Source organism: Mixophyes fleayi, chromosome 8, assembly GCF_038048845.1.
Source record: "Mixophyes fleayi isolate aMixFle1 chromosome 8, aMixFle1.hap1, whole genome shotgun sequence".
NCBI lineage: Eukaryota > Metazoa > Chordata > Amphibia > Anura > Limnodynastidae > Mixophyes > Mixophyes fleayi.
This window is the reverse complement of record NC_134409.1, coordinates 29,418,675-29,433,058: the sequence shown is the minus strand read 5'-3', so window position 1 is coordinate 29,433,058 and position 14,384 is coordinate 29,418,675. Positions and strand designations below refer to the sequence as shown.

Sequence of the window (14,384 nt, the reverse complement as noted above, 5' to 3'; positions counted from 1 at the left end):
CACGGGTTTCTGAGTGAATGGTTCATGTTTTATGCCTCCACCTTCTTCAGTCTCTCATCATTCCAACCATACTACTCCATCGGTAACAGAATACAACAGAAATGCCAGTCACTATTGGCTACTTTATTTTTGGTGGCTGATAATGCTGCTATATTACAGTAGCCATTCATACTTCCTCCACCAGCATCTATAATTGTACAGATCTGTGATAATTGTACAGATCTGTGTAATATGGTGGCACTTTATAAATAAAGATAATAATCATATGCAACTTGCTTTATGGGAAACAATAATAATCTGTAGACTGCTTTCAGAGGTTACAGTTTCCCTAGAGTCCTTTTGGACCAAAATTTCTTTCTTTGTTAAGTCCTATTTTTTTGGGGGTGTCAAAGTGCTAGTTAAATGAATGCTACCAGGTAAGTGATGATTTGATGGTGATATTTCACCTATGTGAACACATCATTCTAATGGTCTAATACAGTCTTTGGCACACACAGAGGTATGGTAGGTGAGTCAGTTGCAGTTACTGTAGGCCATCTATGACCAAGATTGACAAGCTCAAAATGCATGGGGTGCTTATCCTTGGCAGTAAAACACCTTTTAAGAGGGATTCAGCAAAATTTTATTGGAAGCAACCTGTACTTTAGATTTACACTATGTCAAGACAAACATTATTTTCAAAGCATATCTCATGCACTTTGCAACTTCAGATATGCCTCTAATGTGTTCCTAAAATGCCTCTCCATTCAAGGCAGGTAGAGCAGGAGAAAGAAAGGTTTGCCTCATTTTCTATGCATTTGGACATAGAATGAATGGTTGTTGGTGGCACTCTTGATATATGGTGTCAAAGTCGTATAATTGGATGGAAGAAAGTATATTGATTAATATTGTTTTAACGTGCGATTGTGATCAGTACACCACATGTTACGCGTCATGGCGCGATCGCATGATAAAGCACGCACACATACACTCGCACTTTCACATTAATTTATTTATATATTTCATATTCATAATGGTTCCATTCCATAGTCGTTTATGAGCAGATGGTATTTGGTTTATAGTTATATATATTATAAGGTTATATGTACACTTTTGTGATGTTTTAAGTTCAGGTCACGGGAAGTATGTCATGTTTAGTATCATTCTAATCCCCAATTTATTCACAGACATCCAGTGCAATCGCCAAACAGAACGCACATTGCGTATGGTAGTTATAGATTGTAGGGAATAAATGATTAGAATTATATTGTCTGTGTAGTGTAAATAGACTAGTTTAAAATGAATTCTGGGCGGGAAAATCGTTCGAACTGGCCTATGACCTGCATTACACTGGACCCTCCAGAAGCCTGGACCTATAGAAGCAAGCCACATCATCTGTATTGTTTTCTTTGCATCACTGAGTGTATATATACAGCTCCCTGGGACCAGCTAAAACAGTTATCACTGACCACAGTCTTCTGGACTGAAGGACTGTCTAGCTGGATCCAGCAGAGAGTGCAGTGTATGTATGTATTTGGTATCGGCTGTATTGTACTTGTTTATTGAACTGCTAAACTTTTGCTTTTGCTAAATAAATTGCTTGTGCTTTGGAACCACATAAATCGCTTAGACAATGCTTATTGAAAAACGATGAAATTACTTTAATAATAGCCTAGTACTTCTATATATACTCAAAATGTCTGCGAATAGAACATGGTTATTTAACGAGTGCTTCTAATTGTATGCTAAATTATTTATTGCACGTGCATTTTAGCAAGACGCCACCCCATTGCCATATAAGAGTTGTTACATAAATTTCCCCTTAGGATCATGATCTTTTTACAATTGGTGAGAATGCTTCATGAACGAGGTGTAAGTCAACAATATAGTTGAATTAGGTTTCCAAAAAGGAACACTTTAATCCTTTGTTTGCCAACGCCTTTTCAATATATATGCAAAAATTCTGGCAACCGTAACAACTGCATTCCTCCCATTTATAAGATTGATGTAGTAGTGTTGTATAACCACGAGTTCATACTGAGATACTATGGTGTTTTATTCTCTGCAAGTTGCATTGTCAGGAAAAAAAGGGATTCTGTTGTGAATATCTCCTTTTAAAGTAATTTACATCTAGCGCTTCAAGCCAAATATTTTGTCTATTCTATGTTAAAGGGTAAACCTTAATGAAATGTGTCAAGTTTAAATGTTGTTGTTATTTAGGCTATAGTGGAGGATTTCTGACTTCCCCAGATGTCAAACTTCTCATCAGCTAAACTCTCCAGCAAGTAAATCAGATGAATTGCTACAATCACAAACATGCAATTCCCAGGCTGCAGGATAAGAGCACATGGCAGATGTCACAACATTAGTGAATAAAATCAGTTCATCCAAGCAAGTGAAATATTTAAGTATTCAAAAACAAGATTTTGATTACTGATTTCGAGACTATTTATATAAAAGGACATTTGATCTATGCCCATAAGAACAGAGGGTTCACTCTTTGACTTCCTAGTAATGAAGTCTGAACAGAAGCCATCAAAAAACTGCTATCTCAATGCCTTGGTGTCCTAGGAAGATAAGGAATTCTCTTTTGAAAGTTGAAGTTGTTTGCAAAATACGTATTTGCTTTTATCAATAAAACTTCAAGAACCTCTCTAATACAGGAGAAACAACTCACAGTTACTCTTACAGGAGAAAAATAACCAATTGCTTAAACACACACACAAAATCATAATATATGCACGAGCTAAGAAGAAAACACCTATCAGCATAAGCGGAGCATTCGCAAACTATCAATGACAAGCAGTCCGCTATTGCTGGTGACCGTTATCACCCTTTGCTATTTGCACCCGCCCTTGACCACATGCAAATAAAATGGCTTAGACAGGATTGTGTGTATGTTAGGAAATTTAGACTGTAAGCTCCAATGGGGCTTGGACTGATGTGAATGAGTTCTTTGCACAGCGCTGTGGAATCAGTGGCGCTATATAAATAAATGGTGATGATGATGATGTATGAATCCCGGTCTGCATCTGTTCACAATTGTACAAACATGCCCTTACTCTACGCGGCCTACATTAGAAAGCCCCTTCTCTCCCCTTTCCTGCCTCTCCAGGTGCTAGCATGCTTAACTGTTAGCAAATCTATGCTTGGTTCCGCTAGCTCAACATGAACAGCTTCTAATCATGTGCTTGCATTGGTATCCAAGCATTTTATAGATGAGGTTTGAGGTAGTAACCCACAAGCACATTCAACCCACCTTGTCCTGGAAGCTTGGGTCTGTCATTGTGGTGTGAGTTGACTTGGTGACTTGTGGATTTGCGCTGCACCTCAGCATCTGACATATCTGCCACATGGTCCTCTTCCTTTCATTCACTGGCTGGGCAGCACAGGTAGACTGTGCCATTGGAGAAGATGAGTCTACAGTGCTACTACTTCATTATCAATGCAATTATATATATACAACACCAGTGCTTCCTTGTACTTAATGTTACCAGTTCTTTTGGTAGGGGTCATGATGTAGATGTTCTTCTTGTTACTGGCTCACAAGCAGGTGACTTACAATTGTCCATGTGAGGAGCACAGCTACTTCAAGTCGATCCCGGCCACTTTGAAAGGCGATCCCTGTGCGATGAATCCAGGTTCATTCAAGATCTTTAGAGTTTTTCCTGTTAATTGGGACCTAAATGTTACCTGTCTGACACATTTCAACTTTCTAGGTCTGCAGGGTTGAGGGAGTTCAGTTGGGGTAATTGACTGAATCACTCATTGCACTGTCCACTGACTTCATATGTCCTCTCCTCACTCCTCATTATACACATACAACAGAAATAGTATAAGCTCCTACTACCATGTGTTAGGTCCTCTGGGAATTGAGTACCGGTGAGCATATTGTGCTCTATGTAAAAGGGGACTGCTATAGGTGAAAGCCACGAGTCTATGACTGTTGACAACATCCATCCACAGTTTTATATGCAAATCAGGGTGTTACAGGAGTGAATCCTCTGTAGACTTGAATCTGGGATCCACAGAAGGTGTTTGTGAATTTTCCTATGTATGACCTAATTTGTGAACTAAAAGCTACCAGTGTGGCAATTTTCAACTTTCTAGGTCTTATGTAAGTGGTTTAGCTTTTTTTCAGACATGCATATAATAGAAAGAAGTGTTTGAAGTGTCCCTTTAAATATCATATTCTACCCATTAGTTTACTTTCTATAGTGAGTGTAGTTAGCTGACACCACATGCTTCTCTTATGGTGAACCCAGTAGGCTCCTGCACCCCACACCTCACTGCAAAATTATTTGACAACTGAACAATGTTGGAGAGGCAGAGGCTGTGAGAATGGCTTCGGGATCTGAAGAGCCTCTGTTCTGACTTGGCTCTCATTGACAAAAAAGGGTTTGGTGGTATAAAGGAGGAGAATTAGAGGAGATGCAGCTCAAACACTCTGAATTTTCCCACACTGGATATTCTGTGAAACCCAGAAAGAAAAGGATGCAATGTGCTGACTTGTATGTTGCTGGGAGCACAGGACCTTGCCAAGCATTAATAGTTTCTCATTAACAAGAAACAAGAAGGGGGCTTACAGTTCTTCTCAGATCCTCTCTCGTCATTTTCTGGTTTCTGTGCCAACTGCACATTTAACTTTTTTACCATTTTGGAGGTAGCCACACATTGAATTAAATGCTAGGTTTGCATGGAATGAGTTAAACCAGCCATTTCCTTTGCAATGTTTTAATATAGAATGTAGCAGTGAGAGCAAGCTACATTTTCCTGTTTCCAAGGTAACTGCAAGTTTTTAAAAAAATGATGTGTGTGTATATATTGTACATGGATGCTGGCCTCCTTAAATGTCAGATTGCATGTCAGGTTATATGAATTCTGGGAGAGCTGTTGTGACTGCTGTAGCTTTGCTCTCTGTACCAACACATGATTGCATAATTTTGCATGCACTTATTTGTGCCGTGAGCAGTACAAATGTGTTGAGTTCTTCAGATCAGTCGGGGATGTGACTGCATATAGGGCCTCATTCATCAAGAAACGCAAAACGCACGTAATGTTTTCAACAAGAAGCGGATATGAAGATATGTCTGTTGATGACTATGGGTTTAAGTCCACTCTGCTCTAACAGACAAGACACTGCAGGAAACGTATTAATATGCAATTAATGTCACCTGTTAATAATAAAGCCATTAATGACAAAACATGAAAAAAATTAAAAAAGTCTTGCTTTTTTAATTTATTAGAATGTTATTGATGTCTACTGTACATTAAAAAAAAACATTTTTACAGTTGCTCATGATTGCTAATACATGTTCTAACATACATACACAGCTGTAATCACTAGTAATCGGCACTTACACCTGACCTGTAGCTGGTGCAAGTGATGCAACTGAAAATCATGTACCTTAGAGATGCCCACAGCTTGAACTTGATGCTGCTGCGTGCTTGGCACGCGCTAACTGTACACAATGACTACGTGTATACGCCCAGTCCCCTCCCCTGAAATCATAGGCTGTAGTAAGGGACCTTAGCTCTCAAAGTTGAAGTGGACTATGCTGTGGTCTCTGGTGTCACCTTAGTCACTTAGCAATGAATACACCTTTTCTGTGACCACAAAGGATTTATTATGGTGTCCTTATGTTCACCAGAACCACTTATTAAGGTTTTACACTTAAATCACATACACATGTAGCTTGAGCCTCCCTGGGCTTCGTAAATTCACAAAGAATCATGGAGAACACACTAGATTAAATTTATTTAATCTGAAAAATGGCTCCAAGGCTTAGTTACAAAGATTAATAACAAGAAATACAATAAATTGCACAAATAAGTTTCTTAAAATAAAATAGGAGATAAAATCAGAGTCACTATTACCAGTTAAGACCTGAAGTGTGAGGGAACACAATTGAGAAATATGGGACATTTCATTCTTGATAGACCCCCTCATGACAATGCACAATCTGATGTCTAAAGCAGATTTTAAACTCTTTTTCCACATAGCCCCCACCCCCCACCTTTGGAGTTTAGCTGTCAATAAAGACAGATTGATCTCCCAAATGTCACAGGGCTTTCGAAATGAGCTAGGGATGTCCTGAGATCGGAATGCCTTGAGTACTCTGCTCCTCCTGCATTGCTACATGGTTTACAACTTTGGGCTTCAAACTGCTCCAAGATCCTTATCAATCCTTGGTCTATCTAATTTCAACAGATATTGAGACTTGCATAGGTTTGAGACTGTTAAATATGATTTTTTGTTAAGGCCTCATAAGGCCTTTGTTCAGCCATTTTATTGTAACTTGTATAGAAATATTATTTGCTAGAAGAGATTATTCATTTTTCTGTTAACTTGCAGTTTTGCAATACGTGAGCCTATGGCCTTGAAGTTGAACTAATAGAGAACACCTGAAGAATGTAACCAGTTATGAAAACAATAATGAGCTTCATATCCAGCTGGTAGTATGGGGGCTGTATCCATGGTGTTACACATAGCATATCTCCAACTCCCCTTGAGATAAGAAATAATAGGCTCATCTGTCCTTAGAAGGGGGAGAAAAGTAAACACCTCAAGAATACGTGAGAAAGTTAATCAGTAGCGCTTCTCATAAACTAGTGGTATAAACTATTGTATGCATATGACGTAGGATTCATTTATTCAGTAGCCTATAAAAACCTGTATCTTTGTATCAATAAACTAGAGAATATTCCTTGTATACAGAACTTGGTCTGTGTCAATTCTCTCCAGCTGATTGAAGCGCTTCCAGATATACTTGACACCACAGGCAGACTTGGGTCAGAATTTTAGATCTAACAACTTGGAGGTCGCCACAGAGATTCGCTGTCCAGCAGGCTACAAGACAGACAACGGAGGTTTCCCAGCACATTGAACCCCAACATCCGCGGTCAGTAGATTTCTACTCGTTGGTCTTCCTAGTCTGGGTCACCTCATGTCTGTCTGAGGCACCTGACACGCGAATTTGTGAGTCTCAAGTATCATCTGATTAATATAATACAGTATTAACCCAATTTGTTTACTGTAATTGTATTGTTGATTAGATTTTTGAAAGATGATTGAATTTTGAGTGCATGTGTTTGTACCTATGTATGATGTATAAAGCATAAAAGTCACATAAGACATTGATCAAAGAAGCATGTAATGGAATAGAGGGATTTAGAGAGTTATTGTTTTGAACATTGAGTGAACATTTTAGACACCATCCCCAGAGGTATATCAAAGAAGGGAGATTCTGTAATCTGCCCAAATTGTGTAAGAGAGATTTCCAAAAGACCTTCGTCCCAGATACTGTCAAAGAAGCTATTTAGCACGGACATCCAGTACAAGGAGTCCACAGAACGGGACGTCCAGTGCAAGGACAACCCACAGAAACTAGATAAGAGTCCCGATTTGGACTCAACAGAATACTGTCAATACGAGTAATATAGATAGTAAACAAATGACAGCAGCTCCCTCATAGATATGATGCACAAAGACTTAAGGAAATGGGGGAGTAGAAGGTCTGCAGGGAATTTTTCAAGAAAGCGGGGATAGCCAAAGATATGTGTGGATGGAGAAACAAAGGTGTTGCAAGTGGTAATGTGACAAGAACAAAGGGGTATTGAGATCAAACCCCAAGAGATTGTTTGAGGTGGCACAGGAAAGTTAAGAGATCTGAAAAGTCGAAATATATGTGGATATGCTAAATGCATCGGAAGCTGAATAATGAATCAAGTAGGTTGTATATTATAAATGTATGTAAAATTGAAAAAATGTGTCCGGAGTGCTGATTGATGATAACATGTTGAAGCTAACTTGTATTTAGTGTAATGCTGGGACTTGTAGTTCCACAGCAGTAGGCTGGAAGATGTCAGTTAAGTTTTCTTTCTCTGTATGTGAGTTTTGTCTCCGTCTTACTGCGTGTGAGAGAGATCCGTGATAATTCACATTGTTTGTTCTCTGTCTTAGTGCTCTATAAGGGAGATGTTTGATTTACTTTAAATCACAATGTTTGTCTGTCTTGTCCGTTTTTTACAAGAGACATGTTTCAAGGTTGAAAAAGTTGTACATTCATTGCTTAATGATAAGCTTTTAAAAAGATACAAAAGAAGTTTTAAAATGTTTGGTCCGATTGCACGGACAAGATTGTAAATAATGTACATTATCACTATAAGTACTAGTGTCAGAACAAAGCTGGCTGGGATCCAACAAGCCGTTTCTGTATTTGAACAAAATAATTTTGTTTCTGAAGTTCAGAAATATAGCTTTCTCTTTAATGAAGTTGAGAATTGTGGGAGTGAGCTTACATGCTGTTTTTATCTGTGTTAAAATGGCGCTGATGAATGTTCTCAGAAATCAGGAGGGTTTGTTATGCCTTTAAAGAAATGTTACGAGATAAAATGTCGTCTGTGAGCGAGACTTAAGTGAATATATTTTTACTTTGAACACGAAAATCACAGAATCTAGAAATATGTGTGAATATTTGGTCACGGGAGAGAGATTTTGTTGAGAAAATGTTGAATGATTTACAGACACAATGTATTGTGTCTAACGAGAGTACTCTGATTTATGAGACAGTGCTGCTTTTAAAATGGTTGAATACTTGGAACCAAGATTCCAGATTGAATGTTTCTAAACCCGGAAATTTAATTAGTGTCATTTAAAAGGGCTGTACTAAGAGATGATAAGAAAGGAGTGGCTTTGAACACTCGCCCAGGTCTCGTCACTTTGACATTCTCTATTTGTGAAATTAGGGACTGCCCCTTTGAGGAAATCAAGGCATGGAACGCATAGCGTCACAGTTAAGCTTTTAGCAGCTGTTCACTGGTTACCTGATAACAGTATACACGCATGTTACAGTTACAGTAATTCCTAGTAAATAAATGTTAATCTCTATGCAAAAGTTTTTTTTTATTCACAGGTCTCCAGCTGCAAAGACCCATTAGGCAATCCAGATTGCATTGATTTAACTTCCAATGCACCATCTTTGCACCACAACAAACATAAGTATAAACTAATGAAGGATTTAAATAACGTAAACTCTTCTGAGTAATGATTACCTTGTTTTGGAAGAGATATTAGAGTTTATGTGCTATTCGCATAGCAAATGCATGAACTAGGTGGTTTTTCTGTATGTGCAGAAAGCAAAAGGTTTTTATTTGTATCCTCATTACAGTTTTGAGTAAATCGGTGTTTGTAAAGACATTTACTGCCCTTATTTACTGTGCTATAATTGTCATATACTGTAAATAATTCTTTTTATTGTGGGTATGGTAATGCATTGATGGGAATTCTATATTTTTACAGAAATGAAAAAGATTTAAGACTTTAAGAGCAATTGTATGTGCTCCTGCATTAGCACTTCTGGATCATAGCAAGCCATTTATACTCTCCTCTGAGCAGAACCAAATGTTTAACCAATTTTAAGCTGAAATAACTTCAGCGCCAGCACTGGCTTTGCCAGATTATGACAAGCCTTTCACATTATTTTGTTATGAAGTCAGTGCACATGTACAAGGAGTACTGACACAAATACATGGTCGCAAGCTAAGGTCACTTGCATACTACTCTGCTTTAGTGCTTGAAAAGAGTATAGATATTGTGCTAGGACACCCAGTTACCTTAACGGTATCGTACGTTGTGACAGAAACCAAGCACAAGCAAAACATTTGTTACCGTCCAGATTTACTAAGTATGAAGATATACAGCACAAAGGACATTCCCTCCTATTGTGAAATGAGTGACATATAACACTTGCCGAGCGCACTGTGTATTTTCTTCCTCCCTTTCCTTTTTTATTAGAAGACAAAAAAAAAAAAAAAAAAGGAAGCACAAGAGGCCCCAGAGCCTCTCATGTTCACAGATATATGTTAAGACCTTCAGACAAGGGGAATCTGAGTAAACTGTATTTTAAGTTTTTTAAAGGTCCAAGGGAGACCAGAGAGGGGAGTTCATTGATATTAGCAGGAGGAATATAGATTGCACGTTATTTTCCTTTGCTGTGCGCTGTAGATGTGTACTAGACTAGAAAGGAAAGCCAAGTTTGGAAGAACCAGACTCAGGCCCATAGTAATGTATAGATCATTATACATAATTAGAAAATTCTAATATGAAAGTTTAACCCAACCAAATAAAGAAAAGAGCAACCCATGACTACAGGGGTTTACACCCAATGCAGGAATGTGTTTGTGAGTATTGTGGCCCAACACATTATTATATACACTAATAGAACTGATGATGTGGCTTATTAACAGGTTATTTAAGCTAAGTGTTTCTCTTCCAGAAGAATTAAAGTTACCACATCTGTCTTAACCGTTGTACTGTACACTCCATCTAATGAGTGTAAACTTTGTGGAACTCAGAAACCAAGAACCTTTTCCTTGGATTCCACATGCTCCTTACTGAAGCCTATCCTAATGAAGTAGCACTGCTTACTCCCAGTAACGTTACACTTAAGCAGTGCACAATGTTGAATCCTGCTGCCTTATTGCAGCAAGTTTCAAAAGATGGGAGAAGTACCTGTATATATTGGGGTTACCCTAGGGATTTGGGGGAATTCCATTCCAGCTTGAACAGAAAGAAAGGAAAAAAAAAATGCAAACAAAATTTTTCTGAACATGATTGCATAGAACTAATGAAACAAGAATCTCTGGTTTTATCTCACATTAAAGATAAACCATTACCAGATGCAGACATCACTCTTTTTGTAGATGGTTCACACTATCACATAGATCCTGTCCCGTATACAGGGTGTGCTGTAACCACACACACAGAAATAGTGATTCAACAGACTCTACCGAGTCACATGTCAGCACAAGAAGCTGAACTAAAGGCCCTGACACTTGCATGCATATATGAAAAAGGACAAAGAGTAAATATTTACACTGATTCAAGTTATGCATTTGTAATTGCGCATGATTATGGCCCTGTATGGAAAAGTAGGGACCTTATGGGTTCAGCAAGCAAACCAGTCAATATGATGAACATACCAGGGCACTGTTCACTGCATTCCAGCTGTCCTCCAAACAGTGATGAAGGTGAAGACACACACAGAGATACTACCCCCGAAGCTAAGTGAAATAGACCAGGCCGCACGAGAAGCCGCCATAGCCCCAGTACCCCAAGGGGAGTCTATTTACATGGTGACCCCCTGACCCCTGTTTGACCAGAGCACACTCCAACTTATGGAAAGACAAGCAACAGAAAATAAGAAAAAGACTTGGGCAATACATGGAGCACTAGAAGTGCAAGGAGTGGTGTAAAGGTCAGCGTTTGTGTCTGCCAAAAGTAGTTTATCCCATTATGGCCAATATAGCACACGAGAAAGTGCATCTGGGAAAAGATGCTATGGTTGTACTCACTAGCAGCTTATGGATAGTACCAGGGTTCGCCCAAGCAGCACAGTCGTTAATGGCAGAATGCCTAGTCTGTGCACAAAGTAACCCGAGTAAGTCTGTCCTATGGAAAAGCACACCCCAGACATAATATCCCTATAAGAGGATACAGATAGACTCTATAACTTTCCAAATGCTCGGGCTTTGAGAATGTGCTTGTCTGTGTCAACTTCTTTAGTCACTGGCTGGAGACATGGCTGTATAGAAAAGCAAATGCTAAAGCATTAGCCAAGAAAATTGCGAATGAGGTAATCTGATGATATGGTGTACCAGAGGTCATTGTAAGTGACAGAGGGATACACTTTACGGGGCAAGGATTCCAGAAACTATCACACCCCCTACAGATCCCAAAGTTCAGGATGTATGGAGCGCCTTAATGGTACACTGAAATTGAAAATGCAGAAAATAATGGCTGAAACAGGTCTGCCATGGATCTCATGTTTACCTGCACTCAGTAAAAAATACTGCTAGGAAAGACACAGGTTTAACACCATATGAGATATTGTTTGGCACAGCAAACAGAACAGGCTGTTATTTTCCATAGCAACTACACCATGTATATAGTGATTTGTTGAATTATGTTGCCTTATTATAGAAACAACTAACTGAAATACATGGTCAAATATTCTCCTCCATTGCAAACCCTAATTTTGATACAGGTACCCATAAACTGCACCCTGGGGGGCTGGGTGGTCGTGAGAAAGCACATCAGGAGAAGTCTTGAACCCAGATACAAGGGTCCTTATCAAGTCCTGTTGACGACTCCCATGGCAGTGAAAGTACAGGAAAGAGACACCTGGATTCACGCATAACACTGCAAAGTCTTCAAATCAGGGGAGTCTTGTTCTGATAAATAGAAATGACTGTCTCATTGTATTGATATGTCTTGCCAGAATAATTGTGACTGAAGTAGGGATTAAGGCCTCCCTAACCCAGTATGAAACAGACAGTTAAGTGACATATTGCCTATGCCACTGTGAGAAACATATGGGAAGGAGTGCTCAACAATTTGCACTCATAGTAGAGTAAACTCTGAAAATGTCTTTGTGCAGATGCATAACCTCATTGGTAAAGTTGTCAGTAATGATTCATGTTGGATATTGGAAATATTGGCATTAGTAGCAAATGGTTTTGCAATCCTGTTGATCGTATAGGTGATAATGAAACTAAATATATGGCTGATTAAGAAGTTACTGACACTTGATTGTTGTCTCTCCAAAAAGGGAACCACTGAAAATCCCGAACCTCTGATGATCACAGAAATTACTTCTGAAACCTGACCAGACTATGAGTGTCATGAATTATTTGGACTAGCAAAGCCAAAGAACTGCAGAGTTTGCAACAAGAAACTACTAAAGATTGAACAAAGGACATGCAAGGCCTGCAGAACTACTATAGACTCATTAACTACCTACTAAGAAACCATCTTTTAAGAAACCATCTTCTAAGAAACCATCTTTTCTAGACATGGACATTTGCCAAAATGCATCTCCTCATAAATCAAGTTAGGACAGGGAGGATCACAGGCTTATTAGTGGGGGATGAGTTGACAGATTCCTAAGGGGACCAACTCTATGCATGTGGCCTCCTACATGTGTATAAGTACCTGCTTATTAAGAATGTGGTTCTATAGATAGGATTAGGTAGGTAGGAGGAGAAAGGGTCGAAAATTGAATAAAAGATGGGAAATGTTAAATATGATTTTTTGTTAAGGCCTCATAAGGCCTTTGTTCAGCCATTTTATTGTAACTTGTATAGAAATATTATTTGCTAGAAGAGATTATTCATTTTTCTGTTAACTTGCAGTTTTGCAATACGTGAGCCTATGGCCTTGAAGTTGAACTAATAGAGAACACCTGAAGAATGTAACCAGTTATGAAAACAATAATGAGCTTCATATCCAGCTGGTAGTATGGGGGCTGTATCCATGGTGTTACACATAGCATATCTCCAACTCCCCTTGAGATAAGAAATAATAGGCTCATCTGTCCTTAGAAGGGGGAGAAAAGTAAACACCTCAAGAATACGTGAGAAAGTTAATCAGTAGCGCTTCTCATAAACTAGTGGTATAAACTATTGTATGCATATGACGTAGGATTCATTTATTCAGTAGCCTATAAAAACCTGTATCTTTGTATCAATAAACTAGAGAATATTCCTTGTATACAGAACTTGGTCTGTGTCAATTCTCTCCAGCTGATTGAAGCGCTTCCAGATATACTTGACACCACAGGCAGACTTGGGTCAGAATTTTAGATCTAACAAGACTCATGTAATTTAGCAAAGCACACGTTGAGATTACATTACAAGGTTAAAATATTCACATTGTCATACATGAATTCAACAGAAAATAGTAAACAGTCATTAGAAATACTACATTATCGTCACAACGTGCCTTAATGAATCAGGCCTATACTGTGCAAATAAAAATGTATATAAATGCAGTACCAGGATAGGATACTAGAGGAGCTATCATGCTTTCCAAACTGGTAATATCAAATGTATAGTGAACAGACAAATAACAAAATAAACACTTTAGAAAAAACATATTATTCTGTTATTATTGCTTCTGAGAGCCATGTAACGAACTGTTTATTAATTAAATAGATTTCGTAAATAGTTTTAGTAAAGAGCATGCAGTGTTTGTTCTGGCAGCATTGTACGGCACCCTAAGAGGTTAGCACTAGTAATGCATATTTAGTTCACCTAACAGAGGGACTATAGTAGCTAATTTGTTAACCAAATCTAGCCCTGGTATCTGCTGATGTCATGTGGCCAAAAGAGAACTGAGTGGCTGAAGGGTTATACAAACACATCCGGAGACCATGTGGTGAAAGGGATTAAAACCCAGAGAAAATATGTTTTGCATACAGCAAATACACAAAGTTTGGATTTGTTTTGTTTTTTAACCCATCAAGGCAGGGCATGTTGTGACTTGTAGTTCCATAATATTGGAGATCCACAAGTTGCCATACTTATTTTATAGTATGTGAGAGGCATTACTCTTTGCATTGCTA

At 38.5% G+C, this 14,384-nt stretch overlaps 1 long non-coding RNA gene across 2 annotated transcripts; it reads left to right on the top strand.

The window, feature by feature from the left end:
• Positions 1–6,210: 6,210 nt before the first annotated feature.
• Positions 6,211–13,538, top strand: LOC142099117 (uncharacterized). 2 transcript variants are annotated; one of them, XR_012678475.1, is made up of 2 exons: positions 6,211–7,708; positions 12,027–13,538. It is a non-coding gene; the product is annotated as an uncharacterized LOC142099117 (long non-coding RNA). The 2 variants fall into 2 exon arrangements; XR_012678474.1 differs by having other exon boundaries at positions 6,211–8,980.
• Positions 13,539–14,384: the final 846 nt, after the last annotated feature.